The sequence below is a fragment of the Lutra lutra genome, chromosome 3 (assembly GCF_902655055.1).
Source record: "Lutra lutra chromosome 3, mLutLut1.2, whole genome shotgun sequence".
NCBI classification, from domain to species: Eukaryota; Metazoa; Chordata; class Mammalia; order Carnivora; family Mustelidae; genus Lutra; species Lutra lutra.
Genome location: NC_062280.1, coordinates 134,441,811 through 134,456,019, shown reverse-complemented (window position 1 = coordinate 134,456,019; position 14,209 = coordinate 134,441,811). Strand labels below are relative to the sequence as shown.

Below are 14,209 nucleotides of genomic sequence, written 5' to 3'. Positions count from 1 at the left end.
CCTGAGCAAAGGCAGCGGCTTAACCCACTGAGCCACCCAGGCGCCCCCAAAAAGAATTCTTATAGGAGGGGTCCCTGGATGGCCCAGTCAGTTGTGTCCGACTTTTGGTTTTGGTTCAGGTTGAGATCACAAGACTGAGATCTCAGGGTCCTGAGATCAAGCCCTGTGTGGGGCTCTGAGCTCAGTAAGGAGTCTGTTCTAAGCTCTCTCTCCCTCTCCCTTTGTCCCCGCTCCCCAAAATAAATAAATAAAACCTTCAAAAAATCCTCTAAGCCTCTTTTTCCCTGCCGAGGTGTTTTCATCAGAGCATGATCTCATCCTCCATTTTCCTCCTCTGTTTCCTAAAACAGCACCTGGCTCCTGCCACATTCTTCCCAACTTCCAGGACTAGAATTTTCTTTCTCATATGGATTAGCTCAGCCTTCTTTTTGACTTTTTAAATTCAAAAAAGTGAGGTTAAATTGACCCATTCAGAAGCCCAGAAGGAGCAGTAAACAGCATTCTTTTTAGAAGGCAGGGGCAGGCGAAGGCTATGTTTAGACCCCTACCCAGCTCCCACACATGGCTCTGCTATGTAGCTTCTCTCCATACAAGCAAAGTCTTTGAAATTAGTCAAACTAGGATCTAATCTTCATCTGCTGCAATTGCCTAACTTGTTGAATTTCGTTTTTAGCTGACTCTGTTTTAATTTATAAAATAGGTGGCAACAGATATAAAATTAGACAAGTCCCAGCATTTTTAAGTCATTTTAAAGATTTTTATTTATTTGACAGAGAGAGAGAGAGATCACAAGGAGGCAGAGAGGCAGGCAGAGAGAGAGGAGGAAGCAGGCTCCCCGCTGAGCAGAGAGCCCGATGTGGGGCTCGATCCCAGGACCCTGGGATCACGACCTGAGCCGAAGGCAGAGGCTTTAACCCACTGAGCCACCCAGGTGCCCCTTTTAAGTCATTTTAAATACTCTTTGTCCTCTTTGGTAACAAAAAGGCAGACATTCTTCTCATCAATTTGCACTCTGTTAAAAAAATGTTAATTACAAGGAGTCTTGAAATCATTTATGATTAATTACTCTCCGTTTTATGACATAAGACAAGCCTGCCTTAGCCATCAAAGCAGCCTTTGAAATACTACCACATTCAAATGTTCATGAACTTTGTAAGGAACTCACTAAATCTCTATCTTTTCATCTCTCGCAGGGTATAATAGGGGGTGGCATTGGCTAGAGAAAGTAAAATTGCTTCCATAGAAGCTGGCATGCCCTGAGTTAAACAATAGGGGAATTGGGAAAGCCAGTATTTTCTCATAAGAATTATTGTAAAGCTCTTTAAACTAGAATTCATCAAATATCTACTGCATAGTGCTCTTTGTCAGGCCACATGTTAAGAGAAAATGGTATAAAGACTCTGCTCTAGCCAGTTGTATGCTGGAACCAAAAGCTAAAGATTCAGAAATGCTGTGAAGTTTGTTAAACCTGTGGTAATTTAAAATCAGTGATGGAGGCGTATTTACGCCAATAAAGTTGGAATATGGTACGAATTTGGGTTTCCACACTCCAGCAGAGGTGTACCAGAACACCACTGACTCATTCCTCAAAAATCTTAGTCTTGTGGATTGATTGTCCAACAGACCCAGTTCAATTCCGTATAACAAATACTAAAACAAAAGACCCACTAGAGAAGACTAGAGATAGGGTAAGTTTTAGTCATGTTTTCCATTCTGATATCAATACACATTTGTGCCTTCATTGACATTCTTTGAAAACCAAATACTTCTGGAATTTTCTGTTATTCCATTTTAATGGATGGTGAGCAGATTTGATATCAAATACTGCAACCCTTAGGCGCAGTAAAATAAATACCTTTTTAAAAGTAAATTAAAATTTTTAAATAAATGGAAAATCTTTCATCATTCTCTATGTTATTATGAGGTGTTACAATAATGAAGCTTATTGTTACTATGCACACCTACACTTAACACACCCCGATGCACTTTGCCAAATATGTGTAGCTCTTGAATTCTCTTCCTTGTTTCTCATCAGTAACACTTGCTATTAAAGTGGATTATTGACACTTCCTTCCAGGATCATTCCCTTCTTTTATCAGCAGAGAGCAACTTTAGTCAATCTCTTCAGTCCTAGTTCCCTCTTTTTGCCCTGCTTTTGAGCTGATTATATTGGGGCAGATGGGGAATATCTACAAAAGAATGGTGGTGAAGGGGATAAAAGGGATGATGTCTTCCCTCTGCTATACTCTTTGGGCCCCCGAGTCCCCACCTAGCTGTCAACTCTACTACAACTTAGTAAGGCTGTGTTGAGAAGTGTGATGAGACCTGTCTGCAGGGCAGTTGAAGGAAGGGGAGAATTCTCTTGTGAACCAGAGTTGCAAGTAAAAGTAACAGGTTCCAGCCATCTTGCTTCAGTATTGAATGTATTGTAATGGGAAATTCGGTTAGACTTAGTGGTAGGTTCCGGGGTCTTACCTGTTTCAAGCAGCTAAGGAACTAGTTAGATGTAGTTGGCCAAAGATCGTAACCACTGTATATGTCTCTAGTAAATGCAAAGAGGCTGTTTGCATTGGGAATCAGTGCTTATGTAGGAGACTGGCTCAGGGCACTTAGGGCTTTTTTTTCCACAGTTATTCCAAAAACTATGCTCTTTCTCACAGTAAATCTACTGTGTCTCTTTTGCGTTGTCTCCTGGGTCTGTCATAAATTTCATAAGAAGATTAGCTTCATTACTTCATTCACACCTCATTTTTTTTAAACGCACTCATCCATACACATGCTGTATTAGCCGACTTCTTTGCTTATTATTTGCTCCTTTTCCTCTTTGCGGTGAGCAAACACACTCTCAAAGGGTAAAAGCCTTTCACTGTTTAGCAGAAAGTATTTTAAGGGCAGGAATGATTAGTTATTTCATTTTGTTATCCACAATATTTAGTATTTAATGTGCTTAATAATACATGTTGGATGAAGGAAGTAAGGACTGGAGAGAGAGAAGGAAAGGGGGAGGGAGGAAGGAAAGAGACACAGGTTATGCAATTTTTTTAATTAAAAAAAGGAAAGAGATACTGCTTTTGTTTGAGTGCCATTCCATTTCAACTTATGTAAAACACCTAGGATATTATTTTAAAATCCTAAATTCTACTTCAAACCCATCAAAATAGTGTCTCTAAGAAGTGAAGACTGGAAAGGTTAATATTTAAAAGTCCTTCCAGGTGATTCTGATATCAGATATTTTGGGAACCACCATTGTTTTAATCAATGCTAACATCATTGTCAAGCACATACATACACCTCCTAAAAACAGTTACTGATTCAACATGGAGAACCCTCTGTCTGGGCCCCATGGATGAACAAGGCAAAGCCCCAGATGTCAAGGAGTTTACATTTTGCTGAGAGGATATTTAAAATAAGGTGGATGGAAAAGGCCACTTGAGATCACATTTAAGTAAATATTCAATAAAATTACTAAATCATCCTTCAGTCACTATAATTAACAATGTCCTAATTCTTGTAGGGTAAAACGGTTTGATGAGTTGTATAAAACTAGTTTTTTGGAGGATATAGTTTTGTTGTCATGATAAGTTTGTGAAAACACATAAACCCTTTTATTCTACCAGAAGAAATTTGATTTATTTCAAGTAAATGTGGATCCAGTGACAAGGCCACTTTTAAAGCAAAGATTATCTTTAAAAGCCATTGAAACATGAAAGCTACAAGTCCCTAGACTTCCGACTATATTTCTATGACTGAAATGATAACACAAAAATAACTCAAGCTCTAAAATTACATTGTATGAAATTATGGATGCACAAGAATCAGTTTCCTCTGAGCTTTGATAATTACATTTTAAATAGAGTACTGACATGCTGTAATTATAATATTAAAATGCTAAGATAATCAAATGCTCAAAAAGGGTATTCTGGGCTTCTAAGAGATTTTGTAAATGTCATTAAAATTTTTACTGTATTTCAGTTACATCATAGGAAGACTATTATTATGTGTATGTTTCTGTTCACATCTAACTGGCAATCTTTTTGACACAGATAAAATTATGCCATAGTATCTACTTAGTAACATTGATTTTAAAAACTCTTATTTTGTGCAATGCCCTTAATTTTTCCTTCCAGCAGAAACAAAACAAAATCCTTTACTTTCACTATTTCTTCTCTCCTCCCATTTCGAAGTTCTCTCCCCTTTTTCTAAAGTCAGTCAAATCCTCTTTCTTTGTTCATGTTCCTCCCCTCTCCTGTAGGAGTATGTATACTCTTGAGAAACTACTCCATTAAGTGTCTCTTTCTCTCGCAATTTTGGCTTCTTTTACATTGGATAGCTTTTTTTTTTTTTTAAGTACATAGTATCTCAATTCTTCTCTATATAAAAATTATAAGGGAAGTAAGAATATGACACTGTTAAGGATCCTCTTTTACATTGGATAGCTTTTTTTTTTTTAAGTACATAGTATCTCAATTCTTCTCTATATTAAAATTATAAGGGAAGTAAGAATATGACACTGTTAAGGATCCTACAGTAATTTGAATTATCACTACCTCTCTTTTCATCATGCCATCAGACCTTTTGGAAAAACTGGACTACATCCTCTCTTCAGCATTGCCTTTCTCCCACTCTCTCTTCAGTCTTGTTTCTATTCCTTTTACTCCACCAAATTGTTGTCTTATAGGTCACCAGTGCCCAGAGTCGCTAGGAACCCATGGGTCTTATCTATGTTTTGACCTTAATAGCACCTTCTTCTTGAAATCTCCTTCCTCAAGAAGTAGAAAATACATTTCTTGCTTTATTTCCTACTCCTCTGCCCCATCTCCATCTTCTTTACTGTTCTCATAAATCATAAATCCATAAATCATAAATTCCATTTCTTCATGCATTTTATTATAGCTCTCCCCAACCTTCCAGTATCATCTTCTCTTCACTCTCTTGCTGATTGATTCCATTTGCTGCTTTCATTAATTCAGACTTAAAGTGATCGTTACTATTATTAAAATTTTATTACTATCATTTAATGACAAATATGTTTCTTGCCCTTAGGATTAGCTAAGTATGTATGGACATGGGAATTAGAACAGACAAGGATATAGCTTATTGTCTGTAATGCTGTGCCATAAGGGTATTACTGTATTCAAGTAATAATATAATGATGGTACCAAGGGAGAAATGGTGAAAGATCCTTCTGTCAGTTAGACTTGCCAAATGAGGTCACCATTGATCTTAACCATGAAGAACATATACAATACTTGTCAATATATGTGAAGAAAAAGTGAGCACTCCTGGCGGAAAGAATAATATATACGAACATTTAAACTATGAAATCCATGATAATATTATTTAATTTTACTTTTCTAGTTATATTTCTTCCCTAGGCTTTGAAGCTGCCTTTCTATCTCTCTGATGGACTTCTCTAGCAGGACAGTTGGGCGGCCCTCAAAATGAACCCTTTCTCTGCCCCTTTTGCCACCTTCTTCTCATATCTGCTTTCAGTTAACGACAAGGTCAGTCTTCCCATTGTCTAGTGATCTTTGGACATAGTTTGAACTTTATCTCCCCCTCTCTCTATGATAAGTTATCCATTATTATGAAATTTTCATCTTAATATTTCTTCCATCTACTCCCGCTTTTCCTTTCCTTTCAAACTGCATCAATCAATTCACTTATTCTTTTATTTAGAAAGTCTTTGCAGAATGCCTTCTTTAGCACCCCCAAATTACCTTTCTAGAGCTAGATTAATGAATCAATGAAGAAACTTGCCTACCTTCATGACTTTTCATTTCATAATAATCAAGTGAACAAATAAGGCTGTGGATACATTCTGGGAAGAAATATCACTTCTTCAGCACGGTTTTCTTAGTTTGGCTAGAGAAAGCCCGATGGTGAGAACAGAAGGAGCAGTATCAATTAAGAGAATATGGAAGTTGATTCATGGCCATGTAGGCTAGTAAGCATCTTTAAGTATGTGCCTAGATGAGCATAACAGCACTGTATTAGGCCCTGAGTATGCCATGAGAAGGATACTTAGAGCAATTATGGTGTTATCACAAATAAATGGTAGGTATATTTCTTGTCACCACTCTTTGAAATTTTCCCACCAGCGTTAACTTCAAGAATTCTAAAGAAGTCTTGACATTGAGCAGATGTTGAAGATGTACAAGGAATTTATACACTCCCTTTAAAAAGATCTGATAAATACATAATTCCTTTGAATATCAATGGATAAAATGAAAGATGAAAATATTGTTATTAGATGGGAACATTAATGTCATAGAGGTTTATTATTATTTTTTTAACCAAAGACTCAAGGTCCCAGAAGACCAGTCTAGCCTGGAAAATGCTGAGAAAATATTTCATTAACCGAATTCTGACAAGTGACCCCACAAAAATAGCATTGACCATAAAGTTCACAAAAAGCTTTTTGGAAAACAAGTACATTTTATGAAAATTTATATAGAGAAAATAAATCGCTTCTCCATATGTGAAATCTTGGATAGTTCCTCCCCATGTCAGTTTCTTTCTCTCTCCGTACTCATCTACTCACTCCACAAAGCAGAGTAGAACCTTTTGTAAAAAAGATGGAGAGAGTGGACCCTCATATATGTCTTCCATCTCAACTTTGGACTTTTTTTTTCTTTAAAAGTTTATCTAGTGTTTTGTTCTGTTTTGTTTTTTCTTACTTTAGAGTCTTAGTATTTAGGACATAGACAACTAATCTGAATAAATTCTGCATAGACAAAAGAATTTCTGACATCTTGACAACAAATGTGAAGGTTTGAGCCATTAGTTTTCCTGAATATTAATTGTCCATGTGTAAGACAAATGTCAAACTTACATACATTTAATGCAAAGACCATGATAAAAAAAAAAAGGTGAACTCTAGTTATGTAATCATATTCTAATCATAAAAAAGACTTTAAAACATTCATAAGGAAATGTAAGTTATTTTTGAAAGGTACTGTATATGGGCAAAATAAATAAAATGTTAGAGGCTTTTAAGAGGACTTAAGGAGTGAAATGACAGAGCAGGTCAAATGTAGTCAGGTGTGCAATATCCAAGAGTTTTAAAACTTCTGCTTTAAGAAAAGAACAAACACAACAATACAACTCATTCCAATTCCAGCTGAGCATCCTTTTCTTAAAGTTTCCCCAGCAAGGAGTGTCACTTCCTCATCTGGCCAGTAGCCTGAGAAAAACCATCAGGATCTGAGAGGAGGCTTACTCCTCAGAGCCCGCTCTGCTACCCTTGTGCTCCAGACTGTTACTTCCTGGGTCCACACCTGAAGAAGGAGGGACACCTATGAAACTTTGCAATTCCTATCATCTCTAGCTGATTCCCTTATACATGAGGTTAAGGAGCCCAGCCCAAGTGTGTTTTTAAGAACTACTCTTACCTGAGGATCCCAGATTCCAAATCCATCTATTTGGAACTGGTAACAGATTATCTTATCTAGACATCTGGAAGGCAGACACCATAGTGGCCAAATGTACAACCATAAATTGTAATCCAGAAATAGTCATTGGAGATCACTGGGGCCAATCCTTATTTTATGAATGAAACCACTGAGACCTAAAGCAGTAAAATGATTTATTCTATACCACGTTCTAAGTTAATCACATTTTAAAATTCAACTCTTTAAAGCTTGCTGCTCTGCATCACACTGTCTGCCACATTTTTCCTGTAAACAAACTATCAAAGAAGATTCATTTCTGAAATAAAACCCTCCCACTGGCAACATTTTAAGGAACAGGAAAACATTTAAATAATAAAATACCATGAATGCCCTCAGTAATATGGCCTTATTTACACAAGAGCAATGGCCAATGCAAGATAACTCCTTGCTGCTGTCCTTTATTTTTAACTCTACTAGAACATTTATCATGCTGTATATAATACTTTTTCCACTTTCCCATACTTGCCTGCTAGTTCATCAAAGGCACGTCTTCTTAATTCATAAATCTCTAATGCCTAACACAACAGGTGCATATATGGCATTCGATACATGTGTGGTGCATAAATGAATGGATAGGTACCTTCATGAATGCATGAAAAGTCTGAGAAACCAAACTGCATATGGAGAGAGATCCATGCTATGAGGGGCAGTAAAAGCCAGACTTAATTTCTTGCATTTGGTGTACCAAGACATAGAACATCATTGAGGTTTTGAAATAATGAAGAGGCTTGATGAAACTAATGCTTAAGAACAAATCTGGTGGTCATACGGAAAGTAGTTGGAGAGGACATGGTATCAGGAGGAGTACGTGAGTCAAACTCTACTAGAGTACATCCAGTCTGAAGAGGGGGATTACCAAGATACAAAAAACAATCAAGTCTAAGAAGGTACTATTGCATAATACATAAAAGATATCAAAGTACTAAAAATCATTTTTTGGACTCACATCTTTAAAAACACAACTCAGGGGTGCCTCGGTGGCTCAGTGGGTTAAAGCCTCTGCCTTCGGCCCAGGTCATGATCCCAGGGTCCTGGGATCAAGCCCCACATCGGGCTGTCTGCTCCGCAGGGAGCCTGCTTCATCTTCTCTCTCTCTCTCTCTCTATCTCTGCCTGCCTCTCTGCCTACTTGTGATCTCTGTCTGTCAAATAAATAAATAAAATCTTAAAAAAAAAATAAAATAAAAACACAACTCAGAAATCACTTTCTTACAGGAACAACCCATGGTCCAGGCAGAGCTTCTCCATTGGTATACCAGAGATCAGTTCCAAGTATGTCTAGCACGTGAGCCTTCATGTCCCCTGAGGAGTCAAGGTTGGAGAGAGACCTATGGCCAGTTGCTTCTGACTGTAAGAAGTCTTGACCACTTACACCTATAGGCTATACAAATATTCCCACCTCTTTGAGCGCATGACATGAAAATTTTCAAAAGCACAATTGAGACCAATTATTTTTCATGGTATTGTCTTTTAACTCCTGATGTAATTAATTATCCAAACAGTACCACTTTAGGCAAGGGATCAAATAGATTTGAAAAAAATTATCTCTACTTGTAGCATATTCCATTCCAACAAACTTGTGTGCAGTGATGCAAGGTACCACCGTGAGAATTGGATACAACTTGAAGATCAACAATGCAGAACCAACCTGCTTGGCTCTTTGAACACTTCATAATTTTTCTGTTCTGAGAATATGGTTTTTTTTTCCTTTTCCATTATGGAAGCACATTATAAAATAATGCTTTGGAATATAAGAGGTTGTATTATAATGTTTACTTATTACTTCATTATGTTGTGGCTTTTTAAGTTGTACATAGTTCTAGAACAGTATTTAGTATTACATATTTTTAAAAATCATAAGTAAACATACATATCCCAAAATAGAGACGTCCTCAAAAGTTTTTACTGCTGAAATATGCAGTCAAAATTTTGAGGACTCTTGACTCACTTTCTCCTATAGATACCGTGTGAGTTTCCCTAAGGAGTTCCCAGGAGATGAAAGATAAACTGACCAGAAATGGCTCAGATTGAAGCAAATACAAATTTCATTTAGTCTTTTAGTCCACTGAGTTCACACCTACAAATGACTGATCTCATTTACCAAAGGTAATACTTTCACCCAATGATACATATTTACTGTCCATATCTATAATATGCCCCCTCATTTATTGAATACTCTATTTTTACCACATAGAGATACTACATCATTCATTTCAGAGTGCCTATTTCACTTGGGCCTTTGATGTTTCCAGCTTGCTTTTAAATCTCCCATTTTTTTTCTCTTTGGTGCTAGAGATATTATGATTGTAATTTCCTCTCTTTGTGTTGTCTTCATATTTGCTATGTAATTTTCTAACCTTTTTCAGCACTAAATATATAGAAGAAACTGCTGAGTGCTCTGCATTCAACGTCTCATTAGTTTCTCCCCACCACATATGTGGTGCTATGAGGTGTTGTTGGTGATACGCATTTTATAGAAAAGGTGAATTGAGGCTGAGAGAGGCTTAGTAATTGTCCAGATTCATACAATTAGCAAGTGGCAGAATAGAGAAATAAACAAAATCTTTGAATTATGTAACTATTACCGTGAACCGCCTCAATTCTCCTAGAAACACTGAGAATTTAATAAAATAGGTGATGGAAATCACAAAAAGGAAAATGTTTGGGACACTTTGCCAAATTAGGGGATAAATAAGTTGTATTTGGTTAAAGACAAAGGGAGATTATTTAGTGAAGGCCTACGGAGAAATGTGGATAAAGAATCAGAAGGCCGAAGGAGAACCAGTAACTACAGCAATTGATAGTTACAAGGCAAACTGACAAATTATTAAAAAAAAATTATGATAGTATTTCACAACGTATGTCAGGAAAGAAGAGATCGATGGAAGTAGAATGATATCATCTCTTCTCCCTCCCATCACACCCACCCCACAGAGGTCTAGAAGCTCCCCTAGCACAAGCCTCCTGAAGCTTTGCTCACTTCTGTGGGTGAGGCTTCTAGAATGGTCTGGTCCCCAGGGGAAACCTGGCAGACCACAGGCTGAATGGCAAGGATTGGGATGGACCATATTTCTTCTCATGCAGGAGGAAATTAATATACTACCTGAAGTTCTTGAATCAATAAACAAATATTCCCATTCTGTTAAAATTTATAAGTAATAATCAGCAGACTATACTTAGAAAGACATTGGAGGAGGGATGACTGAAAGTGATAGTATGAATATTTTTACAATAAATAATAAATATAGCTAAAGAATTATAAATCAGTAAGTAAGAGTTTAAATACATAACTTGGAATTACTGCATTCACAATGAAGAGTACTAAAATAGAAATAGTCAGGAAGTTTCCTCTAAGGAAGAAAAGTTGTGACTTTTCATTATAGCTCTCCCTATATGTTTGTGTTTATATATAACATATATAGATGTGTTTATATACTATACACACACACACACACACACACACACACATTACTTTGATTATAATTTAAAATATCTCTTAAACAATGGATTTGACTTACCTTTGAATTTGTCTCAGTATCTACCTTACCTAAATGCCTTTTGGGGTCATTAGTTTACACAACAAAAGGAGTTCTAATTGAAATGAAAAAGGAAATTTTTAGTCAATCTATAGTGATTTTTGCTTTCCAAATTTATCTAGCATTGGATGCTGAATGCTTATTCAACATTGCAATTCAATTCCTTGCTTGTTAATATGAGACCCCTTTTTCACTCACTTAGCCTGGCTTGACTTCCTGCCACCTGTTTTTTCCAGATGTGAGTGAGATAACCAAAGCTCAGGTACTTAAGAAGTCTTAGCAAACCACTAACACTCAGTTAGCCCTCAAAGGAGGGGTCAGAAATTCAGCTCAGTGTGGACAGCATCTGAGAACTCACCGAAGGGGATATGGCCATAATCCTTAGGCAGCTATGCCCTCATCTTTGCTGGCAGAGGCTTTAAAGACATCTCAGAGAGTTCATTATGCAAATGGAATTGTCTGACAGTGAAGCTGAACTGGACAGACGGTGGGCATAAATATATGCTGGGTATACTCTTCCACATGCAAGGACACATGGGACAGACCTTCTTAGATCTGGATATATTATTCTGTAATTAATAAAGGGAAAGAAAGTTCATCTTGAGGATGAGTCACAGATAACTTAGAAAATTGGACAGAATCAATAAAACTTCTTTATCTTATCTAGTCTTTGATGAATACTGAAAATTTCCTGAAGCTCTGAAATACTATTTTTTATAAAATGTACACATACACACACACACAGTACATAAACACACACATACACATCTAAACTCATTGAACACTCAGTTCAAATATATACATATATTTGAATTAGTATATATGCATCTGTGTATGTGTTGTATATGTATGTATGTGGGATGTTTGTGCGCATGAGCAGTGAGAGAGAGAAAGAGAACACAGTGCCAAGTAGCTGTGTGGTATGGGGCAAGTTACCTACAGATGTAAGTTTTCCTCCTTATACAATGAAACTAATAAAAATACCATCCTGAAAGTGTTTGGTCATAATGTTTTTATAGAGCTCACATTAGATGATTTATGCGTAACATTAAGGTTATTTCTCTAGATTTCCTTAAAAAAATGTTTTAACGGATTAATTTGTAAGTTCCTTTCCTTTGGACACTACTTGGAGATACTTGAAATGTATCTTGATTAAGAAATCTGCAATCTCTAGGGGCTCCTGGGTGGCTCAGTTGGTTAACTGTCTGCCTTTGGCTCAGGTCATGATCTCAGGGTCCTGGGATTGAGCCCCATGTTGGGCTCCCTGCTCAGTGGGGAGCATGCTTCTCCCTCTTCCTCTCTCTCTCTTTCAAATAAATAAATTTTTTAAAATCTAAGGGAAAAAAAGAGATCTGCCCTATCTCTACAAGTTCTCAGAATGCATTTTTTGTGTGAACAGAGGCACATTCAGGTGGGGTCTTCCACGCTTAAGCATTCATCATCACCACTGTATGCCCAATCCCTCTGGTTCAGCAGCTTTATGTCATGGTCTGTAGTGGTTACTAAAAATCTTACTTGTGCCAAGAAAGTCTCCATGGGGATCTCTGCAAGACTGCCTGGGATCATTCCATTCCTCATGTTACCTTAACCTGAGAGATAAAGATTAGGATATAAATTCTGTGCCAATTAAAACAAGATAATGGTGGTATTTAATTCAAATTGGCAAATAAATATTCACTATGTGAAATACATATTTATTTTTTTTTATTTTTTATTTTTTTAAAGATTTTATTTATTTATTTGACAGAGAGAGATCACAAGTAGACAGAGAGGCAGGCAGAGAGAGAGAGAGAGAGAGAGAAGCAGGCTCCCTGCCGAGCAGAGAGCCCGATGCGGGACTCGATCCCAGGACCCTGAGATCATGACCTGAGCCGAAGGCAGCGGCTTAACCCACTGAGCCACCCAGGCGCCCCCATATTTATTTTATAATAATAATTGGCTGACATGGTTTAAAACTTGTGGCTTACACTGTTGGTGCTAGTATAAACTGATCAACATATCTGAAATGGGGTGTCAAGTTCCTGAAAGACTCATACAAGCTCATCTTCTATGACAGAGCATTGATGCTTTTAGGAGTTTATCTTAGAGAAATAAATCATGTACAAGAAATGTGTGCATCAGTAATCACTATCTTGTTTTAAAATTTCAATGTAAATACCTATGATTATAAAATAAAAACTGAAAGTGAAAGAAATAAATCATAATATGTCCATAAATAAAATAAGTAATTAAATACATACATATGTATGTATTTCACACATATATATATATATATATATATATGATGTAGGAAAGTTTAACTGTATTATTTAAGTAAAATAAAAGGCTATAGAAATATTAACTCTCATATCCTCTCAACAAACACACAGAAACATACAAATATAGGAAGAAAAGGATCTACTTTAAAATATTAGCAGTAGATAAATGGCTCTTTTTATTTTTTTATGATTACTCTTCTTTTTTCCACATATTATATAATGAGCATATATCACTTTTGTAATAAAAAAAACAGCCATTATTTTATAAAATAACCATTTAAAACTTAATGTCTTTCTGCAGCATTTTGTTTTTCTTGTGTTTGCTTATTTCCTACATGAAATATCCTTTTAAGCAGAACGAAATGGGAAATGGTTGCTTTGAGCCAAGAAGGCACAAATTAAAGGAAGTGAAAGCATGTAGCTTTCAAAAGCTATTGACATTATTTCAGAAATTCATCCATCTTATTCTTTTAGCTAGTTTTTGTGGGCTTTTTGTGGGGGTTTTTTTGAGAAGATTCAGAAATTAAATGACCTTTTCTAACTAAACACATGCAGATGTAGTCACAGGTAATGATGGTATTATATAAGCTCAGTATGTGCAGTAAACCTTAAAACGTGTATTCTACCAACTAGCAATTTTCCCAATCAGCTTTTATTTTGCTGTGCCACCATCCTTTAAAGCCCTAATCATGGAGCTGGCTCTGGAGAAAGAGCTGTGTTCCGTTTGAACTCAGTGGGTAATGAGGGTATGAGGACTAAATGTGCTTTTTGCTCTCTGTAGCACAGTGTGCGTTCCCTGTTTTGCAGTCATTTTCTCCAATTCAATGCAAATTCTTGTAATTTCCCCCAGAAATAAATGCTATTAAATGCCCTATTTCTCTTTCATATGTCAGAAACTTTCTTCCCTGCCATCGGCTGTATTTTATGTCAAAAGTAAAAATCTACCTCATAAGCCGGAGACA

The 14,209-nt window shown here is 36.5% G+C and overlaps 1 non-coding gene across 1 annotated transcript; it reads right to left on the bottom strand.

The window, feature by feature from the left end:
* Positions 1-10,385: 10,385 nt before the first annotated feature.
* Positions 10,386-10,520, bottom strand: LOC125096665 (small nucleolar RNA SNORA52). The gene has a single exon (XR_007126328.1). It is a non-coding gene; the product is annotated as a small nucleolar RNA SNORA52 (small nucleolar RNA).
* Positions 10,521-14,209: the final 3,689 nt, after the last annotated feature.